Raw genomic sequence first — 23002 nt, forward strand, 5'->3', positions numbered from 1 at the left:
GGAACTACCAGGAAAGAAACAGTTTTCACAGAGGAGTTTACTGTTTTTTACAGGGAACTTTTTAAAGTAAAAACAACATCCTGGAAAGCAATTGCAGGGAAAAGTAGAGCAAGCAAGCAGTTTAATAGAAGCAAAACGTATCAGTTACAGCAAAGCAGATATGGATGCCTGAGTTCTAGGCTGCAACCTGTGGCCATGATGGCACCCAAGATCATATTGCCACCAGAGCCATGCCAGTCTAAATATTTCCTGCTGCCACCAGAGGCCATGGTGTCATCAGTGCCATGGCTGCTGCAGAGAGCCATGTCTGGCTCCATGTCCTACCACAGGCAGCATGTGTACTGATGTCCAACACTCCTGATATCATTGAAGGCAATGCTAATGTCAGGGCGCAGGACTGACCACTGAGGCCATGTTAGTGTCTGAGGGTCTCACTGCTATGAGGGCTATGTCAATCCTAATGGCCTTTTCTGCCACCTACAGACATGGTGACATCTAAGCCCCTGTTGCTGCTGAGGACCATTTCTGAGTCCATGTTCTACCACAGCCAGGGTCTATGTTGATGTCTGTGCCCCATGGTACCACCAATTGCCAACTCTGCCAGTGTTCTAGTTTCCAAACTATGGCCATATTACAGTCTAAGAGGTGTGCTGCCATGAAGGCCATGCCAATCTTGATGGCCTATACAGACATATGGAGCCATGGTGTCATTTGTGTCTGAGCTCCCATTGTGGGTCATGCCTGGATCTGTGGCACAGCAGTAGCCATGTCTTTGGTTCACATTACCACAGGGGGCTATAAGAAACATATCTGTGGAAATCTAAGGGCCATGTTGAACCATCTCTGCACCTCACTGGTCCCAGGATAGCTAGGCCTGCCCCTTCCTGGATACCGTAGCAGGAGAGACTGTTGTCCTCCTTTTAAATCATTGCAGCCTTTTAAGCCATGGCTGTCTGAATCAGGAATTGCAAGTCTGCTGCTATTAGCAGTGGTTAGGTCACAAGAACCACAGCCTGCAGACTCTTTCCATAGCTATGAAGGTATCTTCACTAAATCACTGCCCTCTAAAGAACTCAAGATTCAAAGGTTGAGGTGAAATTCTGTTAGCAAGTAGTTCACCTTCTTTCCTTCTCTCCATAAGTCCTCTTGCTTTGTCCCTCCTTAAATCCCTTCTCACCTGGCTACCCCCATCCACCCACTTCCACTTCCTGACACCTAGTTGCTGACTGAATCTCCCAACCAAAGAGGAACTTTGTTTAATCAGACAAATCTTTGCATCATTACACAAATATTCCATTGCATAAACAAAAGTAACACACTTCAAAATAATATTGTCCTCAGAAGCTTTTGTCCCTTTCTCCTTCCCCAGGGAACCATCTTTGTCTCTCTCAGATTCCTCCTTGTTTCCTAGCTTCTGTGGAGGTGTGGATTGTAGGCTGGAAATCTTTTGTTCTACGTTTAATATTCATATATGAGTGAGTACATACCATGCTTGTCTTTCTGTGTTGGGCTACCTCACTAAGGATGATTTCTTCTAGTTCCACTCATTTGCCTGCCCATTTCAAGATGTCTTTGTTTGGGTTTTTTTTGTTTTGTTTTGTTTTGTTTTTGTTTGTTTGTTATTTTTGTTTTTTTTTTTGTTTTGCTGTTTTTGTTTTGTTTTGATTTTGTTGTTTTTTTTTTTCTGCTGAGTAGTATTTTACTATGTAAGTGTACCACATTTTCTTTATCCAATATCCAGTTGTGAGGCATCTAGGTTTCTTCCAGATTTTGGCAATTATAAATAATACTGATATGAACATAGTTAAACACATGTACTTGCTATAAGAATATGCATCTTTTGGATATATACCTAAGAGTGGGATCTTGAGGTAAACACATTCCAATTTTTCCTAAGAAACTGCCATACTGATTTATAAAATGGCCATTCAAGTTTGCACTGTCCATATCCTCTTTGGTATAAACTGTCATTGGTGTTTTTGATTTTAGCCATTCTGACAGGTGTAAGATGGCATCTCAGAGCTGGTTTGATTTTCATTTCCCTGATGGCTAAAGATGATAAACATTTTCTTAAGTGTCTTTCTGCCATTTTAGATGCTACCATTCAGAATTCTTTATTAATTTTGGACCTTAGTGTCTGTGCTACTGGCATTATGTTCAGGAAGTGGTCTCCTGTACCAATTTGTTCAAGGTTATCGCCCACTTTCTTTTCTAAAAGGTTCACTGTGCCTGCATTTATGTTGAGGTCTTTGAGCAAATTGGGAGCATGTGGGAAGGGGATGGAGGTAGGAGAAAGAGAAGGGGAGAAGAGGAGGGGCGAGAATATGAGGGATCAGGTAGAATGAGACAGGGGAAGAATAGGGGACAGCAATAAAAGAGATGCCTTAACAGAGGGAGACATTATACATTTGAAAGAGAAATTTGGCACTAGGGAAATGTCCAGAGATCTGCAAGGATGACCCCAACTAAAAAGCTAAGCAAATGTGGAAAAGCTACCTTAAATGCCCTTCCCCTATATTGAGATTGATAACTACCTTAAATGCCATCCTAGAGCCTTCACCCAGTAGCTGATGGAAACAGAAGCAGAAACTCTCAGCTAAGCACTGAGCCCAACACCTGGAATCCAGTGGTAGAAAGGAAAAAGTGATGAGCAAAGGGGTCAAGTCCATGCTGTGAAATTCCGCAGAAAGAGCTGCCCTGAGTAAGAGGGAGCTCGTGATCACCTGTCCAACAGCTGGGTAACCAGCATAGGACCTAACCAGGCCTCCTCAATGTTGGTAACATAGAGCCTATGGTGCTCTAGCAGTGGAACCAGTATTTATCTCTAGTGCATGAATGGAATTTGGGAGCCCATTCCCTATGGAGGGATACTCTCTCAACTGAGATACAGGGGGGATGGCCTAGACCCTGCCCCAAATGATGTGTCAGACTTTGATGATTCCCCATGGAAGGCCTCTCTTTCCCTGGGTAGTAGATAGGCAATGAACTGGGGTGGTCTGTCAGAGACATAGAAGGATGGGAGGGAGAAAGAACTGGGATTGACATGTAAAATAAGATTGTTTTATTTTAAATTAAATAAGTGAATTAAAAAATAAAATGAAATGAAAAAAAAATTAAAGGGAGACATTAGCATGTCCCCAAAGGTCACTTTTCCACAGTTTGAGGGGATTTTATGATACCATTAGCTCTTGTTCAAAATGTCCCTTTTTGTTTGCAGACTATTCAATTTAAGACATTAATATCATTGCGTGTGGGTTTTTATTACCTTCACCTTCCCTGTGGTTCCTGCCATTAGCAAACTCTTTCCAGACTCTTAAAAAGAAGAAGGAATGGCACTAGTTTATATGATGTCAACATTTTGAGAAATTGATGATAGTAAACTGAATGTCAATTATTTATTTTGTGCTAAGAGCTAAGTTCCTTCAAGTCTATAACTCTGACCCCTTATCCCACATACTGTGTGTGTGAAGAACTATTTTATAAAATTATTACATGCTCTCTCTTCGCCCCCCTCACCCCTCCCGCTGGAAGGAACCATGGAGGCCGGCAGTGACTGAGAAGAAAAAGAAGGTTCTGACTGTGCCAGAAACCCTTAAGAAAAAGCAAAGGAATTTCATGGAACTGAAGGAGAAGCGATTTTGGATAAAGTTTGTACTGAAGACACTAAGGAAGGCACGGAGGAAGCTCATCTATGAAAAGGCAAGGCATTATCACAAGGAATACAGGTAGATGTGCCTGATGGACATTCTCATGGCTAGAATGGCAAGGAAAGCCGGAAACTTCTACGTGCCTGCAGAACTCAAGCTGGCATTTGTCATCCGAATCCAAGGTATCAGTGGTGTGAGCCCAAAGGTCCGGAAGGTGTTGCAGCTACTCCATCTTCGTCAGATCTTCAATGGCACCTTTGTTAAGCTCAACAAGGCTTCGATTAACATGCTGAGGATCCTGAACCATACATTGCATGGGGGTACCTCAACCTCAAGTCGTTTAGCTCATCTACAAGCATGGCTATGGCAAAATCAATAAGAAGAGAATTGCCTTGATGGACAATTATTTGATTGCTCTATCTCTTGGTAAATACATTATCTGCATGGAGGATTGGATCCATGAGATCTACACAGTGGGAAAACGCTTCAAGGAAGCCAACAACTTCCTGTGACCCTTCAAATTGTCTTCTTCACGAGGTGGAATGAAGAAAAGGACCACTCATTTTGTGGAAGGTGGCGATGCTGGCAACAGGTAAGACCAGATAAACAGCCTTATTAGAAGAATGAACTAAGTTGCTGCCTGTGGTGTTTTTGTAATCTGGTCAATTAATAAACAGTTACAGCTAGGCAAACTGAAAAAAACAAAAGAACAAAACTAAAATTCTCACACATTCTAGTGTTTGCTTCTTCAAATATCTAAAACTATTTTATTGCTACTATTCAGGTGTTTGTTACATCAGAACTGGAATATTTTTGGTCAAAGAAAAAATTATTCTATCAGTAGTCAGTAGAAAATTTCTTGTCAATAGCGAATTACCTACTTTTAATATTCCATGTGCCAAATGAACTGTAGAGCAAATTCAAATAACCTTGGGTAAATAATATTTCACACAGTATGCTTAATCAACATCATAATAAGTAAAATAATAAAATGAGAGGAAGTGAATCAATATTTATTTTACTATTTTAATAGTTTTATTAATTTTTGAGAATTTGAGAATTTATCACAGTATACAAAGTATTCTGATCATATTAACAAACTTTCCTCCCTCAAACCTCTCAAGATTCAGTCTTATTCCAAGTCCACTCACAATTTTTTCCTCTTTTTCTCCTATAAGCCTCTTAGTCTATTTTGTGCTGCTGATAAATTTATGGGTATGGGACCATCCATAGATTATGCTCAGTGTATCAGGGGCTTCATACACTTTTTACAAAAATGATTAACTAGCCTCAGCCATTAGGCAAATACAAATTATAATACTTTGAGATTTCATCTTACCCTCTTAAGAATGGCTGTGAATAAGCAAAGGAAAGATTACAAACACAGAGTGTATCTGGATGCAGGACATTCATTCTTAAAATTGTATGCATTTCTATAAACTCACTCATTGTACTGAAATATTCATTTAGTTAAAATGGATAAATGAATACTAACAAAACAAAATAATGAAAACTAAATCAAGGTGGATGCCTAATTAGATTTGATATAATAATGTGTTTAGAAGTTTAGAAATGCTTAAAATAATAGCCGAATAAATAACAAAGCATAACCACATGAAGATCCATGAAATTAAAATGCACTCATTTATACAATATTTGTAATGAACACACACACACACACACACACACACACACACGCGCGCGCGCGCATTACATGATCTTTAGCTTTATTCAGGCCTTTTACCACTCATTCTGTTTTGTTGTTGTTGCTATTTACTTACCTATTTATTTAGCTGCATAACAAAAATATTTTATTTTATTCTTTGTGTGGTGATCTGAATAAAAATGGCCTCGAATGGGCATTAGGAAGTGGTACTATCAAGAGCTGTGCATGTTTTGGAGCAGGTAGGAATTTACTGAAAGAAGTATGTCACTTGGGGTAGGCTTTCAGGGATCAAACTCAGTCATAATATGTGGCTGCAAATGTTTCTTATCTGCTGAGCTATCTTTCTGGCTCTGTTACCTTTTTGAAATTTTTGCTTGCTGTATAACTGCACTCACCCTGTGTTAATTTCTTGAGTGCTCTATTTCCATCATGTGTCATTATAAGTAACATTATTTTATTTAATTATAAAGTCAGTCATTTATTAAAAATATATCTACTCAAAATTCATTTCTTTTTAATGCAATTTTATTAATTCTTATCTCTCTGTGTTACATTTCCTCTTTTTTTAGAAGACACTCTCTTGTAAAAGATGACTCTTGTTCTCACCCTCCTATATTTCTTCTTCACCCTCTTCTGTGATATTCCTGATCCTTAGGTAAATTGGTTGTGTTGTATATGAATTAATTTAGCCTGTACACCCATAGTAGGATGTTCCCTTAAGTCTCACAAGTTGTGAATTTCAGTAGTAATCTCTACCTGATGCAAAAAGAAGTTTCTTTGTTGTGGAGTAAAAGCTACATTTATCTTTGAATATAGATATAAGCATTTGTCCCTCAGGTAAAAACATCTTGTTGAAACAGATTAGAAACAAGTATGTGGCTATATATGAGGCCACAAACAAAACAGTCCCAAATACTGCATACAAGCAATGCACAATCAGTCCAATTCATGTGAAAAATGACACAATTGCTAGATGGATGGTTAATGGGCCTGTGACAGATAACAGATAAACAATAGATATTATGGACTCACGGAATATTCATATCGAGGGTGGCAAAGAGTTTCCTTGTATTATTCAAAATGCCAATAAGTACAGTTTATAAAATGCATTTTTATAAAATAGCTTTCCTATTTCACACTTCTAGAGTATAGTTTACTATACAGGATGATGAGTAAGTAAAACTTGGGTAGCTACACATATAGGTACACTGTATAGTTTGAGTAACTGTCTTCTGCAATTGATGGGAAGCTGGTGAACTGGGAAGTCAGAAACCCATATGCAGATTAGTACAGACCAAATTCAGGCAAAAAGATTATGCAGTCTTGCTTCTCCAATCCCACAGAACAGGGGTAGACTCAAGAAAAGATTGCTTGGTGTTGTTTGAGGAGACTCCAAAGATGGAGAACATCTTAATTAATGAGTTATACTTTACTAGACTGCTCATAGACTGCTTAGTGTCTCACAGTCCAATTTGACAACATAGCCTAGGGTGACACTTAAAAATTATCATTGCAAACATCAAGACAACAGGGCTTTCTGGGGCATTAAAGATATCCAATGTCATTAGAGAAGAAAAAAGAAGCTGAGTTATGACTCAGGGAACCAGTCAACATGAGTCCACATGGAACTTTATTAGACCTTTGAGAGTTTCCATCCGGCATTAACTGTTTTGGTATTCTTTCTATCACAATAGAAGTGGCATCTTTATGTACCTAAATACCAGTAGTCCCATAATGAAAATTGGGTGCCTTTTAATATCTGTACTTCTAAGTACTAAAACTAAAGTGAACTCACAAACCATTTTGCACCTTTGCAGATTTTTGTTTGTTTCACATAACAATTTTATTGAATTTCTGGCAGTTTCACATCATGTACCCTGATCAAATCCTTTTCCAATCCTTAGTTGTCTGTCTCCCCTTGTGACTCCCACCCACCAAAGAAGTACAAATTGTTAAAAATGGGAGGGGGAGTCCACTTTTTGTTATCTATATACAATCTGGAGCCCTTCAACTCCAACAATTCCACCAGAAGCCATCAATTTTGGAGAACTACTCTTTGTATCTCTGCCACACTTTTCAAGGTCTCTTTTGTGGTCTATAGTCTATTCTATTACTTTTTCCATGAGGTTAGCATGGGGGCGAGGGATAGTCACAGAAGCCTTCCATATCTCTGCACCCCCACACACATACATCTGCAGTCACTAATATCATAGGAAAAACATCCTTGTAAGGATCAACATGGCCTAGGATGAAAAAGGCAATAATATCTTTAATCATCCTTGAATTCAGCTCTACTTATCCTAGTCAGTTTCTACTAGCCTGGTCCTATTTTTTAAAATTAAAATTCCAGTCTTCTAATTGACTTACTGAGCCTATGGGATTTTTATGCAACTCTGTGCATTATTTAAACTGAGTTCACTCATTGGCTGTTTTGTTGTTGATATGACTATGTTCATCAAGATCATTACAGATAAAATGATGAATACTCAAATGTTTCTACAAAGACAAATTTTTAATGATGAATATATCACTCCAAACACTCTTAATTAATAACCTTTTGGTACTTACTGTTGTCAGTAATCATTGATAAGTTAACATGTCCCAAATAATTCCTATAAAAGAGTCTGGTGGTTTGAATAGGTAGGATCTCCATTGCACATGGAGGTAAATGTTTGCCACATAACAGGTGGCACTATTAGGAGGAAATGGATTTGTTGGAGTAGGTTAGGTCATTTTCGAGAAGGTGTGTCACTGTGTCAAGCTGTGCCTTCACTTCATGTTGATTGCAGATCAAGATGTAGGTGCCTCTGATCCTTCTTGACACTGTGTCTGTCTGCACACTGTTATGTTTCCTGTCATGGCAATGCAGTGAACCCATGAAACTGAAATTCAGCCTCAATTAAATATTTTCCTTTATATGACTTGACATAGGCTCAGTGTCCCTTCACAAAAATAGAATCCCTAACTCTGACAAGAACATTTTATTTTAGTGGAGTAGATATATTTCAGTAATGTTCTTGTTAAGACAAGATGCCAAGGTTTTTCTGCTTAATTAATGTCCAGAAGAGTGTTCTACAGCATTGCAGCCATTCTACTTTTACTTTACACATTAACCTCTGTTACCTTGAGCCTCTGACATAGGGCTGGTAACACTGGGAACCAAAAGTGTTTCATGGCATACAATTTAACACTACCTTAACCTATTTGAATTTAAATGAAATAATTGTTTGTGACTAGTCATTTTTTATATTGGAACATACCTATTTAATTCCACCATTCCGAGACCCAATGTTTTGAAAGTGAGAATTTTTCTAGTGTCACATTTCCAAAGGGCAAATCTAATTTGCTTAGGGACCATTCCAACAGGAGCCTTCCTTTTCAGGATCAATCATCTCATAGCAAATTAAAGGTCCTACATGTATTTTGTAGTTTATGTTATCTGTGTTCACAAGTCTTCCCTTCAGAAAGAAATTCAATGTAACTGAATAAAGGAGTGGGACAAGATATCGTGAGTTTTCTCTTGGTTACACATAGATATGTCAGAGATCACTAGATAATTTAGATTGAACTAAAGATTGAAATACAAAGGAGAAAAGGCAGATATCTGTTCAAAGTATTGAACCAAGTTATGAAAACTCAAAATCTTGCCAAAGTTTTGAACCTCAGATTCCTGGAAGTGATGCAGGTTATGAAACATGCATAAATGTGTCCTGGCCAGAACTAAGTTCAAGGAGAGAAGATAAAGCACAACCAGATGAGAGCATATTGTTCATGGTCTACTGAGACAGTTAAAAAAAAGTCTCCATTTACCTCCAAAGAAAGAAAAATAATGGGATCCCACCATCTCCTGGGAACTTCCTGGAGCTACTCTGAGCACACTAGACAGCCTATCAAAGCAAGACCACCCTGAGTCCCTGCCTACCTGATCTTTGACCTGGGCACCTGTCTGAGGAATGACCTCCAAGAGAGCTTGGACCATACAAAGCAGCAGACATGGAACTCCTCACCCACCTAAGCCCACTGGGGAAGTGATATGTGTATATATATATCCCAACATGTACCCACTGGAAGAAGCAATGAGAGGACAGCAATACAAGAAAATACCTAACAACAGAAAGACAAGCATGACACCACCAGAATCCAGGGACTCTATATCAACTAGACCTGAACACACAAAAGCAGATGAAACAGAAGAGAATTACTTAAAATATTTTCATAAAAATGATAGAGGCCCTCAAAAACATGTGAGAAAATCCCTTAAAGAAATGGAAGAAAAAACAAACAAAAATTGGAAGAAATACAGGAAAGACCATGCAAAAAATGCAAGAAATAAACAAATCTCTTAAAGAAAGCAAGGAAACCCAAGAAAAACCAATCAAACAGATGAAGGAAATAACTCAAACAGTTCAAGACTTGAAAAGTGAAATACACACACACACACACACACACACACACACACACACACACACACACACAAATCTGAGGGGATACTGGAAATAGAAAAACTCGCCAAAGGATCGGGAACTACAGACACAAGCATAACCAACAAAATACAAGAGATAGAAGAGAGAAACACAGGTACTGAAGATAAAATAGAGGAAATAAATTCACCAACCAAAGATAATCTTAAATTGAAGAAATATTTAGCACAAAACATCCAGGAAATGTGGGACACTGGGAAAAGGCCAAACCTAAAATAATAGGCATAGAAGAAGGTGAAGAAGCTGAATTCAAAGGTACAGAAAATATATTCCACAAATTAATTGAAGAAAATTTTCCCAATCTGAAGAAGGACATGCCCATGAAAGTACAAGAAGCATACTGAACACCAAATAGACTGGACCAAAGAAAAAAGACCCCTTGACACATAATAATCAAAACACTGTAACATATAGAATAAAGAAAGAATATTAAGAGCAGTGAAGGAAAAGGCCAGGTAACATATGAAGGCAGACCTATCAAAATTACACCTGACTTCTCCATGGAAATCCTCAAGGCCAGAAGGTTGTAGATAGATGTTCTACAAGTACTAAAGTCCATGGCTGTCATCCCAAGCTTCGATACCCACCAAAACTCTCAATCACTATAGATTGAGAAAAGAAGATCTTTCATGGCAAAGCAAGATTTTCATAATATGTAACTACAAATCCAGCCCTACATGCTAACAGTATGGATGCAAAGACAAAGCCATCCTTTTGCTGCATACAAGAAACACATATAAGTTTCAAAGACAAAAATTGCCTCAAGGTAAAGTGTTGGGAAATGACCTTCCAATCAAATGGACCCAAGAAACAAGCAGGAGTGGCTATCCTAATATCTAACAAGTTAGACTTCTAACCAAAATCAATCAAAAGAGGAAGAAAGTCATTTCACATTCATCACAGGAGAAATCCATCAGCACAAAGTCTCAATTCTGAATATCTATGTCACAAATACAAAGGCATCCACATTCGTTCAAGAAACGCTACTAAAACTCAAAGCTCACATAAACCTCATGCACTCATAGTGGGAGATTTCAACACCCCACTCTCACAAATAGACATGATAACCAGACAGAAAGTAAACAAAGAAACAAAAGAACTAACAGAAGTTATGTCTCAATTGGATTTAATAGATAAGTATAGAATATTCCATCCAAACACAAAAGAATATAACTTATTCTCTGCTCCAAATGGAACCTTCTCTAAAATCGACCACATACAAGGTAACATAACAAACCTCAACAGATGCAATGTAATTGGAATAGTCCCCTGTATATTATCAGATCACCATACTTTAAAGTTGGAATTCAACAACAACACAAACTGCAGAAACCCTGCAAACTCATGGAAACTGAACAATGTTAAATCATACCATTCCTCAGACAAGGAAGAAATAAAGAAAGAAATTAAAGATTTCCTACAATTCATCAAAACTGATGACACAACATACCCAAACATATGGGACACCTTGAAAGAGTGCTAGAACGGAAGTTCATTGCACTTAGTGCCCATATGAAGAACAGGGAGGATACTCACATTAGAAAATTAACAGCACAACTGAAAGACTTAGAACAAAAAGGAGCAAACTCATCCTGGAGGAGTAGATGCCAGGAAAACAATCTTTTTGAGGGCTGAAATCAATAAAGTAGAAACCAGGAAAACAACACACAACAAAATCATTACAACAAAGAGTTGTGTTTTTTTTTTTTTTCAAGAAAATCAACAAGACAGACAAACCTTTATCCAAACTAACGAAAAAGCAGAGAGAGAACATGCCAATTAACAAAATCAGAAATGAAATGGGGGACAAAACAATGGACACTAAGGAAATCTAGACAATTTTCAGGTCATACTTTGGAAATCTGTACTCCACAAAATTTGAAAGTACAAAGGAAATGGACAGATTTCTGGATAACTGTCACTTACCAAAATTAAACCAAGAAGAGATAAGCAACTTAAATAGACCTATAACCCCTAATGAAATAGAAACAGTCATCAAAAGACTCCCCCTCCAAAAAAAAAAAGCCCAGGGCCAGATGGCTTCAGTGTAGAATTCTACCAGAAATTCAAGGAAAAGCTAATACCAATACTCCTCAAATCCTCAAATTGTTCCACACAATAGAAGCAGAAGGTTTATTATGAAACTTCTTTTAGGAGGCCACAATTACCTTAGCAGGCAAGCCACACTAAGTCACAACTCAGAAAAAAAAAAAACTAAAGGCCAATATCCCTCATGAACATTGATGCAAAAATACCCAATAAAATACTGGCAATCCAAATCCAAGAATATATCAGAGAAATCTTCCACCATGACCAAGTAGGCTTCATCCCTGGTTTGCAGAGATGATTCAGCATATGAATATCTATTAATACGATCCACCATATAAAGAAACTCAAAAAGAAAAACCAAATGATCAGCTCACTATGCTGAAAAAGCCTTTGACAATATTTAACACCCTTTCATGATAAATGTCTTCAAATGATTAGGGATAATAGGAGAATACCTAAACATAATAAAAGCAATATACAGTAAAGCAACAGACAACATCAAACTGCATGGAGACAAGCTTAATTCAGAAATAAGACAAGGCTGTACTCACCATATCTCTTCAAATTGTACTTGAAGTTCTAGCTAAAGCAATAACACAACAAAAGGTGATCAAGGGGATACAAACTGGAAAGGAAGAAGTCAATCTTTTAGTATTTGCAGGTGATATGATAGTTTACATAAGCAACCCAAAAAACTCTACGGGGGGAACTCCTACATCTGATAAACACCTTAAGCAATCTAGCAGGATACAAGACAAACTGAAAAAACAAACAAACAAACAAAAAACCGGTAGCCTTACAGTATACAGAGGACAAATGGTGTGAGAAAAAAAGTCAGAGAAACATTACGCTTTATAAAAGCTACAAACAACATAAAGTATCTTGGGGTAACACTTACCAAACATGTGAAAGACCTATATAGCAAAAACATTATGTCTTTAAATTAAGAAATTAAACATGATACCAGAAAATGGAAAGATAAAATCAAAAATCCTGATATTAACCCACATACCTCCGAACACCTGCTTTTTGACAAAATAGCTAAAAGTATACAATGGGAGGAGGAAAGCATCTTCAACAAATGGTGCTAGAACAACTGTATGATGATGTATAGAAGACTGCAGATAGATCCTTGTCTGTCACCACGCACAAAACTCAAGTCCAAATGGATCAAAGACCTCAACATAAATCCAGCCACACTGAACTTTTTCGAAGAGAAAATGGGAGGTACCCTTTCAAAAATTGATATAGAAGACTGCTTCCTGAACATAATCCCAGCAGCACAGACACTGAGATCGACAATTAATAAATGAGACATCCTCAAACTTAGAAGCTTCTGTAAGGCAAAGGACATTGTTGGCAAGACCAAATGGCAGCCCACAGACTGGTAAAGTTCTTCACCAGTCCTACATCTGACAGAGGGCTGATCTCCAAAATATACAAGGAACAAAAGAAACTAGTCACCATAACATCAAATAACCCCATTAAAAATGGGCATGGAACTGAAGAAAGAATTTTCAGTAGAGGAAATCAAAAAGTCTGAAAGACACTCCAGGAAGTGCTTAACATCCTTAGCCATCAGAAAAATGCAAATCAAACAACTCTGAGATACCATCTTACTCCTGCTAGAATGGCTAAAATTAGAACCACCAATGACAACTTATGCTGGAGAGGGTGTCTAGAAAGGGGAACACTCCTCCACTGCTGGTGGGAGTGCAAACTAGTACAGCCATTTTGAAAATCAGTATGGCTGCTCCTCAGGAAAAGAAGAATCACTGTACCACAGGATCTGGCAATCCCCCTCTTAGGCATATACCCAAATGATCCACATCCAGGCAATAAAGAATTATGTTCAACTATGGTCGTAGTATCATTATTGATAATAGCAAGTACCTGGAAGCAACCTAGATGCCCCTCAACTGAAGAATGGATAAAGAAGATATGGCACATTTACACAATAGAATACTACTCTGTGGAAAGAAAACAAAGTTATCTTGAAATTCACAGGCAAATGGATGCAACTTAAGGAATCCATCCTGAATTAGGTAATCCAGTCACAAAAAAGAGGAACATGGTATGTACTTACTCGTATATGGATTTTGGGCATAGAGCAGAGGATCACCAGCCTATAATTCACACCACCAGAGAAATTAGGATATAAGGATGAATCTAAGAGATTCATACATGGTTCCTTACAGTAGGTGAAAGGAACAAGAACTTCTGACTATATTGGGAGGGGGGAGTACAGTGAGTGGAGAGGGAGATAGAAGAAAGACAAGGGGATGAGATGATAGCTCTTGGGACTAGGAAGATTGAGTCAAGGGAGGAATAGATGAGAGAAGAGAGAGAGAGAGAGAGAGAGAGAGAGAGAGCATAATAGAGGGAACCATTATAGGATTGAAGAGAAAACTGATAAACTGATTCTAGAGAAATGTCTACAGACCTACAAGAGTGACCTCAAGTAACAATTTGAGCAACAGTGGAAAGGCTACCATAAATTCCCTTTCCTGATTATGAGATTGATGACTAATTTATCCACCATCATAGAGCCCTCATCTATAGTTGATGGAAACAGAAGACACCCACAACTAAACACTGAGCTTAACTGAAATGCAGATGCAAAGAGGGAGGACACGACCAAGCTACAGAAACCCACAGAGACAGTTGACCTGAACAACGAGGAGCTAATAGGCCCCTGGACTGATTCCTGGGAATCCAGCATAGAACCCACTCTGACCCCTTGAATATGGGTCTCAGATAGAAGGCCTGGACTGCCTAAGGCTCCTTTGACAGTTGAGCGAGGATGTATCACTGGAGCATAAATGGACTTTGGGAGCACATTCCTCATGGAGGGATACTCCCTTAACCTAGAGGCAGGAGGCAGGGCCCAGTCCCTACTATAAATTACTTGCCAGATTTAAATGACCCCTCCTAGAAGGCATTACCCTACATGTCGAGTGGGGGGGGATGGGTTCATGGTAGGGGAACATGGGAGGGTGGAGGGAGGGAGAGGGAACTGGGTTCAATATCTAAAATAAGAAAAATAAATTTTAAAATAGTCATAGAAAAAAAGAAAAATAATGGAGAATTATGCTTATCAATTTATTCATTAAAAAGTAATGTTGAGGGAGAGAAAAAGAGAGAGAGATGACCAAGTATTTATCTTATTTTGGTTATAATTTTAAGAGGATGAAATTACCAAGTATTTGTATTATTTTGGATATGTCTATGCATTTTTCAACTTCTATAGCTTTACTGAACATCTGTAACAATTTTTTATAATCTTGAAATGTTTTAGAATATTGTACATGTATTTCATATCTTTAGTTTTGTTTCTGAGCCCTTATTACTGCTTACAGAAGTGACCATATGTATATAGTGGGAAAGCCAGTAAAGCAAACATTTATTTTTTGAAATATTTAAACTCTGATATTCTTACAGTAGTGTTTTGCTAACTCTAATATATATATATATATATATATATATATATATATATAATGACATTTTATGCATTTATATAAAGTACAGGAAGAAGGAAGAAAAGAACTAAGTAAAGGAAGAAGAGAGGAATCAAAGAGGAGATGGGAAAATTAGGAAACAAAAATAAAACAGTAGGATAAAAGAACCACTTTTTCATGTTGTAATTCTAAAATTAAGATTGGTTTTGACAGTTGGAATTATACATAATTTTGAAGAAAATTATTGAATTTTTGAACGCATTTACCTCCTATTTGGTATTGTCCACTTCATTTTCTAGATGTTAGTCTGGTTGATGATATAGATGAGAGAATTAACTTAAACACAAGCTCTTAAATTCCAAGGAACATCAGCTCTCCACATTTTGTTCTCATTTGACTCCAATAGTGTTTTGATCACATACCACAATTAAGTACTATTTATCCACTAAATTTGGAGTATGATTAAAGCACAGAAAAATCATTATCGAATTACCCTGAAACTTAATGCCACTTGATACAGGTTTCTGTACATGACTCCAACATGACTGGTAAAAACCCAACTGACCCTTATTGTAGTTTCCACATGCTTGCATTTTGAAGATAAGTGAATGGAAAGCATTTATTTGTTATTTTTAATAAATTTTTTGAGGTTGTGTTTACTTGACATTTACACATCTCTTTATTTCTATATATTTGCCAAAGCCATGCTTAAAATGCATCTAAATCTGCACCCTTCACAATAAATTTGCAAACATGTTAATCTGTTCTGCACATGAGAAAGGAGAAATTCACAGAAGGTAAAAAATACAACCAACCAATCAACTAACCAACCAAAGAAAATAAATAAACAAAACCCCAGAACCTAGGAAGGCTAACTTATGTGACATAAACCCCTAAGGAGATACAATGACAGGGGTAAGACTGTTCAGAAGAGTCAGGTGGCTAAATGTGACACAAATGAATTCTGTTATTCATCCACTTTTCCATCCCTGGTCTCTCTTCCCCTCCCCCTCTCTCTCTTTGTGTGTGTGTGTGTGTGTGTGTGTGTGTGTTTGTGTGTGCACATGTACGTGTGTGCCTTTGTATGATCTAATCTCATCTGACCTGAACTCTGATATCCTTTGGCAGAAAAGATTTCAAGATAGGTGTTAGTGAAATGGAAGAGAGGTTTGCAAACACATCCAAAGAGATAAAACTCCATCCAATAATTAGAAATATTTGTATATAATCTGTATTTGTTTATATACATGTATTTCATACCAAGATGTTAAGTAATTAACTTATTGAAACTCTAAATGGTATTGGACTAAACTAGGAAACTTGAGACTCAAACCTTATTATGTGGATACAAATTGTTTTCATCTCAAGATGGTTGACTTACAATATCTCAACTTACCTATAGTGTGAAAGAGATGCATACCACAGAGATATTGTACTTTAAAGTATGAATTTTAATATTCTCTTGAATTGCTGAAAATCCGTGCCCTAGGATATCTTTTTGAGTTGCTAGGCAGTAGCAGTAAACTCCCCTCCTTTTTAGTTTTGCAGTCATATGTGCAGAGAATGACACTCCGTCATATACTGTGTTGCTAAGCATTAGGTGTATTTCTTGCTTCTGGACTGATGTTATTTTTACTTGTATCAGAATGTGATTTTTTTCATAAGCAAAAGAGCATCCATACATATGAAAATAATCTAGGCTGAGAAAGTATCCCTCTATGTGGGATGGGCACCCAAAGTCCATTAGTTGGATTAACATGGTAGAATAATATAAAAATGGCCATTTTACTAAAAGCAATCTCTACATTCAATGCAATTTTCATCAAATTCCCAACATAATTATTTAAAGTTCTTATCAAGACAATGAGACGATTCTCAACTTCATATGGAAAATCATCAGTAGCAACAAAACATATAGATAGCAAAAAAAAAAAAATACTGATTAATAAAAGAACTCCTGTAGTTTTCATCATCCTGATTTAAATTGTACTGTAGAACTATAGTAATAAAATCCATATGAACTGACATGGTCATCAATGGAACTGAAGACCCATGCATAAATTTTCACATCTATGTTTACTTGATTTTTTCATATAGAATCCAGAAAAACACTTTCAACAAATGATGCTGGTCAAATTGGATGTCTGTATGTAGAAGAATGACAATAGATCAGTATTTATAACCCTGGGAAAAACGCAAGTCCCAGAAGATCAAATATCAATATAAAACCAGACACACTGAACCTAATTGGAGAGAATTTGGAGAACAATACTTAATTCATTGGCATGGGAGACAACCTTTTGGACAGAACACTAATAGCACAGGCAATAGGGTCAACAATTAATAAATGGGACATCATGGAACAAAAAATAAATAAATAAATAAAATTCTGTAAGGCAAGAATACTATCAACCAGACAAAAAGCAGCCTATAGATTAGGAAAAGTTTGGTTTTTTCCAACTCTTCATCTGATAGACATCTAATATGAATAATATATAAAGGACCTAAGAAACTAGTTATCAAAAAAATCCAATTTAAAAATGGGGTATTGCTCTAAACAGAGTTTTCAACAGAAGAATGTCCAATGGCTAAGAAACACTTAAGATATGTTCAACGTCCTTGCAAAAAAAATGACTTTGAGAAGATTGGGAGGAAAGATTGCAGAAATAAGAGAGGATGGAGGGTAGCAGCAGAGAATGGCCCTCCAAATCCAGGAAGCGGGGCTCACATGGGTCTACAAAGTTTGAACCAGCAAGCATGAGGCCTGCATGGATCTATACCATGTCCTCTGCTTTTATGATATGTCTGTTAGATTAGTGTTCTCATGAGACTCCTAACAGTGGTAGTGGGTGTATCTCTGAGACTTTTGGGATTCTTTCACTCCTATTGATTTGCCTTGTCCAACCTCTTTATCTTACTTTGCCCTATCTGACTGTAATTTCTTGGAGCCCTGATCTTTCTTTAAGAGCAATTGAAGGAATAATGGAGGTAGGCAGTAAGCTCATAGGAGAACAGGGAGAGTAAACTGTGCTTGGCATGTATTATATGAGAGAAGAATTCATTTTCAATTGAAATCAAATTTTAAAGGATATCAACCAAACCCAATTCAGTGAAACTTAAAGCCAATGACTGAGAGATAGCAGTCTAATACACATGTATATTTTGCAATTAAATCTTGTGTTAATGAACCATGATTGCAACAAAAAATAAATATAACAGACAAATTTAGAAATTGTAAGATGCATACTGAAATTAAAATGTAACATGCTAAGATTGGCAATGTAACAAACACAGTAACAGGATTAAGGTTCATGGTGATAAAATTCCTTACCAGCAACAGATTGTACACTGGACAACTAACTGGTATGGTCTGATTGGAATGTAAGGCTGTATAGATACTACTTTCATGAGTTTTCTGTGACATTTTATGAACATATAGCTAAGCTAAAAGACATGAAATGTTTACAGTTGTGAGTTTGCACTTAGGTGCCTTTTGAACTGCTTTTCTTGAAAGTCTCCTTATTTCCAACTATACACATTCTCTAAAATTTATAAATATGTAAAGACTTTTCCAAACTAACCATGTACTTTTACTTTCTGTAGTATATGTATCAGGGAATTAAGCCCAAATCTCTAAATTGAATGAAGTGGTAGTGTTACGATAGGTGCAGTATATGCCTAAGAGTAGAAATGATGGATCTTGTGGTAGACTGATTTTCATTTTCCTGAGGAACTGCCATACCAATTTCTAAAGTTGCTGTAAGTGTTTGCACTCCCACCAGCATTGGAGGGGTGTGCTCCTTTCTCCACATTCTCTCTAGCATAAACTGTCATTGGTCTTTTTTATTTTAGCCATTCTGAAAGGAGTAAGAGGGAATCTCAGAGTTGTTTTGATTTGCAGTTCTCTGATGGCTAAGGATGTTGAGCACTTTCTTAAGTGTCTTTCAGCCATTTTGGATTCCTCTATTGAGAATTCTCTGTTTAGTTCTGCACCCCAATTTTAAATTGGATTATTTGATGTGTTGGTGACTAGCTTGTTCAGTTCTTTGTATATTTTGGAGATCAGCCCTCAGTCAGATGTGGGGATGGTGAATATCTTTTCTCACTCCTTGGGATGCCATTTTGTCTTACTGACTGTGTCCTTTGCCTTGCTAATTGTTGATCTAATTGTCTGTGCTACTAGTATTATGTTCAGGAAGCAGTCTCCTGTACCTCCCACTTTCTCTTCTATGTTGTTCATTGTGGCTGGATTTATTTTGAGGTCTTTGACCCATTTGGACTTAAGTTTTGTGCATGGTGATAAATATACCAAAAAGATGCATATCCATGCAACAAAGACATCTGTTAAACTATGTTCATAGCAGCATTATTTGTAGTAGCTAGAACATAGAAACAACCTAGATTCCCTTCCACTGAGAAATGAATAAAGAAAATATGATACATTTATACAATGGAGAACTACTCAGCAAGGGGGAAAAACAAAGGAACAAAAAAAAAAAAAGCAATGAAATCTTGAAATTTGCAGGCAAATGCATAGAACTAGAAGAAACCATTCTGAGTGAGGTAACAGTCACAAAAGATAAACATGGCATATACTAAATCATATATGGATTTTAGACATAGAGCAAAGGATCACCAGTCTATAATTCATACTGCCAGATATGGTCCTAGGAGGACCGTAAGGGGACATACATGGTACCCCAGAGAAAGGGAAAGAGAAAAGATCTCCTGAGCAAATTGGGAGCAGTGGGGAGGGGAGAGGGAGTTAAGAAAATAAGAAGAGGAGAAGAGGGTGGTAGAGGAGAACATGAGGGAGCCTGAAGATTGAGTTGGATAAAGAATAGAGGAGAACAAGAAAGACATACCATAATAAAGGCGGCCATTATAGGTATAAAGCGAAATCTGGCACTAGGGAAATGTTCAGTGACCTACAAGAATAACCCCAACTAATAATCTAAGCAATAGTAGAGAGGATACCTTAAATCCCTTCCCTGATAATGAGATTGATGACTATCTTATAAGCCATCCTAGCACCTTCATCCAGTTGCTGGTGGAAGCAGAAGCAGACACCTACACCTAAACACTAAATCAAACTCACATAACCCAGTTGCAGAGAAGGAGAAGTGATGAGCAAAAGGGTCAAGAACAGACTGGAGAAACCCACAGAAACAGCTGACTGGAAGAAGGTGGAGCTCATAGACTCCAGTCTGATACCTGGGAAACCAGCATAGAACCAATCCAGAAACCCTGAAGTGGGTCTCAGTTAGGAGGCCTGGGCAGTCTATTGGACCCCTGTCGGTGGAACCAGGATGTATTCCTGGTGCAGGAAAAAGACTTCAGGAGCACATTTGTCATGGAGGAATACTTTTTTAGCCTAGAGACAAGAGGGAAGGCCTAGGTCCTTCATCAAATGACTTGATAGATTTTGAAGTTGCCTCCTGGGAGGCCTCACCATCCCTGAGGAGTGGATGGCAAATGGGACAAGGAGGTTCTGTGGCACGGGAGGGGGAGCAAACTTGGATCACTATGTAAAATACTAGGAAAAAAATATACATGATAGGAGCAATAAAACAATGTAGAATCAACAGGGAAATAACTGGAAAAGTCAACTTTTGGCCACAGGCCTAGTAAAAAGTCTAAGTATTTATGAGTTAATTAATAAAAGTGTAGTGTCAATAATTATCAAATGTCAATCAATAATCAAAACCTCTGAGCAAAACCAAAACTTAAAAGAACAACTGAAACTATCCCAGAAAGCAGTCTAAGTCCTTATTTGGTGAATTGCATCAATCATTTTTAAAAAGTAAGTCCTTCTCAACATCTTCAAATGATTAAAGAAGAGCAATAATTTTCTTTCTTTCTTTTTTCTTTTCTTCATTTTACATATTGATCCCAGTTCCCTCTCCCTCTCTCCCTTCCATGCCCCCCAACCACCATCCCATCCCATTCCCTCCTCACTCCACATGTAGGGTGATGCCTTCCTGGAGGGGTCATCTAAATCTGTCAAGTCATTTGGAGTAGGGACTAGGCCCTCCCTCCTGCCTGTAGGTTAAGGAAGTAACCCTCCATGGGGCACGAGAAGCAAGAGTTTTCAAATACATTCTAGCAAGCTTATGTGTCCTTCCAGCAAAGCCAGAAATGTGACACAATAAAATAAAGACACAATACAATATCTTATGTTACTAGAGATGCATAAAAGCCTCCTACCAAATCCTTGCCAAATAAGCTAGCCAAAACAGTTAGTGGATGACACTCTGAATGGAATTTGACTCCATGCAAAGTGAAGGCAGAAAGAGATCTTACTTAAGTGTGTATGAAATAAAAGAAAAGAAAACATCACTATAAAAAATTAAACCAAATATCCACAGTGGTAAAACTGCAAGGAAAAGAAAACAAAACAAACAAACAAACAAACAAAACCAAAAAAAAAAACAGTAGTAATATTTTTGCTTTCTTTAGTTAGGATTAAAGATAAGTTACATATAGGACTTCAGACTCATAAAGATAGGATAGATGATGAACTATTTTCTTTAAATCTTGCTAAATGTTAATGAACTAAATATTGTTAACTGTGGTTCTTTTTTGATAACTGTTTCATTATACATTTTGCTATGGTAAGGTTAAAACCCTTCTTTTTATTTTAGACAGAAAAGAGAAGATGATAGGAAATGTCATTCTGTAAGTATGTTTCTCTTATTGGTTAATGAATAAACCACTGTTGGTCAATAGCAGGATAGGTGGAACTAGGAGACTAGGAGAGAGGAAGTAGGAGGGAGGAGATCCAAGATGGAGGATAGAGAGAAGAATACCAGCCCCTTTCTCTGGTAAGATAAGACCACATGGAAATACTTAGATTAATAGAAATGGGTTAATAATGAAGACATAGCTGATAAGAAACAAGTAACTGGCCTACAGATTTATATCTAAAAAAAAAAAAATAGAAAGAAAGAAAGGATAAATTTTATCTTCTCAGGGGTGGCTTATATACGTTTGAGTGTAGCCAGGGCATGGGCACTGGCACGTAGGCAGAGTGAGAAGGTCAGTAGAAGGAATACACTGAATTGTTTAGCTAACCTGTAATTGGCTGTACATTTCAGCAGGACAGATACCCCTGAGGTGGTTAGCTACTCTTTAGCTGGCTGTTAAATTGCAGCAGGAGAGAGAGCCCTGAGCTATTCTTTAAGTGACTGTGAGACCACAAACCTGTACCTTATTATTTTAAAGAGATTTTTTGTGATTTTTAACCTGTGGATATTGACATGTGGAATAACATATTTAATTAGTAAAGAAAAACAGTGTGCTTAAGGAAATGCAGGCATCTGGGAAATACATTTGGTATTTCAGTACTTTACTGATTAGTATGTGAGCCTCAGTATATCATTTATTTCTCTGGCTTAATCTGTTGATTTGTAAAATGAACTATTATGTCATAAAATTTGAAATATGTCATTGTATCCGTTGGAACATGATGAAGTAAAACTTAAATTCAACAGAAAGCAAATCTATAGTGATGAAACATGATTGAACTGGCTTGTACAAGATAAAACCGGTCTGAATCAGTCTCAAACTGATCAAACAGGTCTGAACAGAATTGAACCCCGTTAAACAGGTCTGAACCATTTGAACCAGATCCAACCCGTCTGAACTGGATCAAATAGGTCTGTACTGGTCTGAACCAGACCGAACCGGTCTGAACTGGAC

General features: G+C 37.3%; 1 pseudogene; it reads left to right on the forward strand.

Moving 5' to 3' along the window:
• Positions 1-3492: 3492 nt before the first annotated feature.
• On the forward strand, positions 3493-4243 carry LOC127234732 (60S ribosomal protein L7-like; annotated as a pseudogene).
• The last annotated feature ends 18759 nt before the right edge of the window (positions 4244-23002 follow it).

The sequence above is a fragment of the Phodopus roborovskii genome, unplaced genomic scaffold (assembly GCF_943737965.1).
Source record: "Phodopus roborovskii unplaced genomic scaffold, PHOROB, whole genome shotgun sequence".
Lineage (NCBI taxonomy): Eukaryota > Metazoa > Chordata > Mammalia > Rodentia > Cricetidae > Phodopus > Phodopus roborovskii.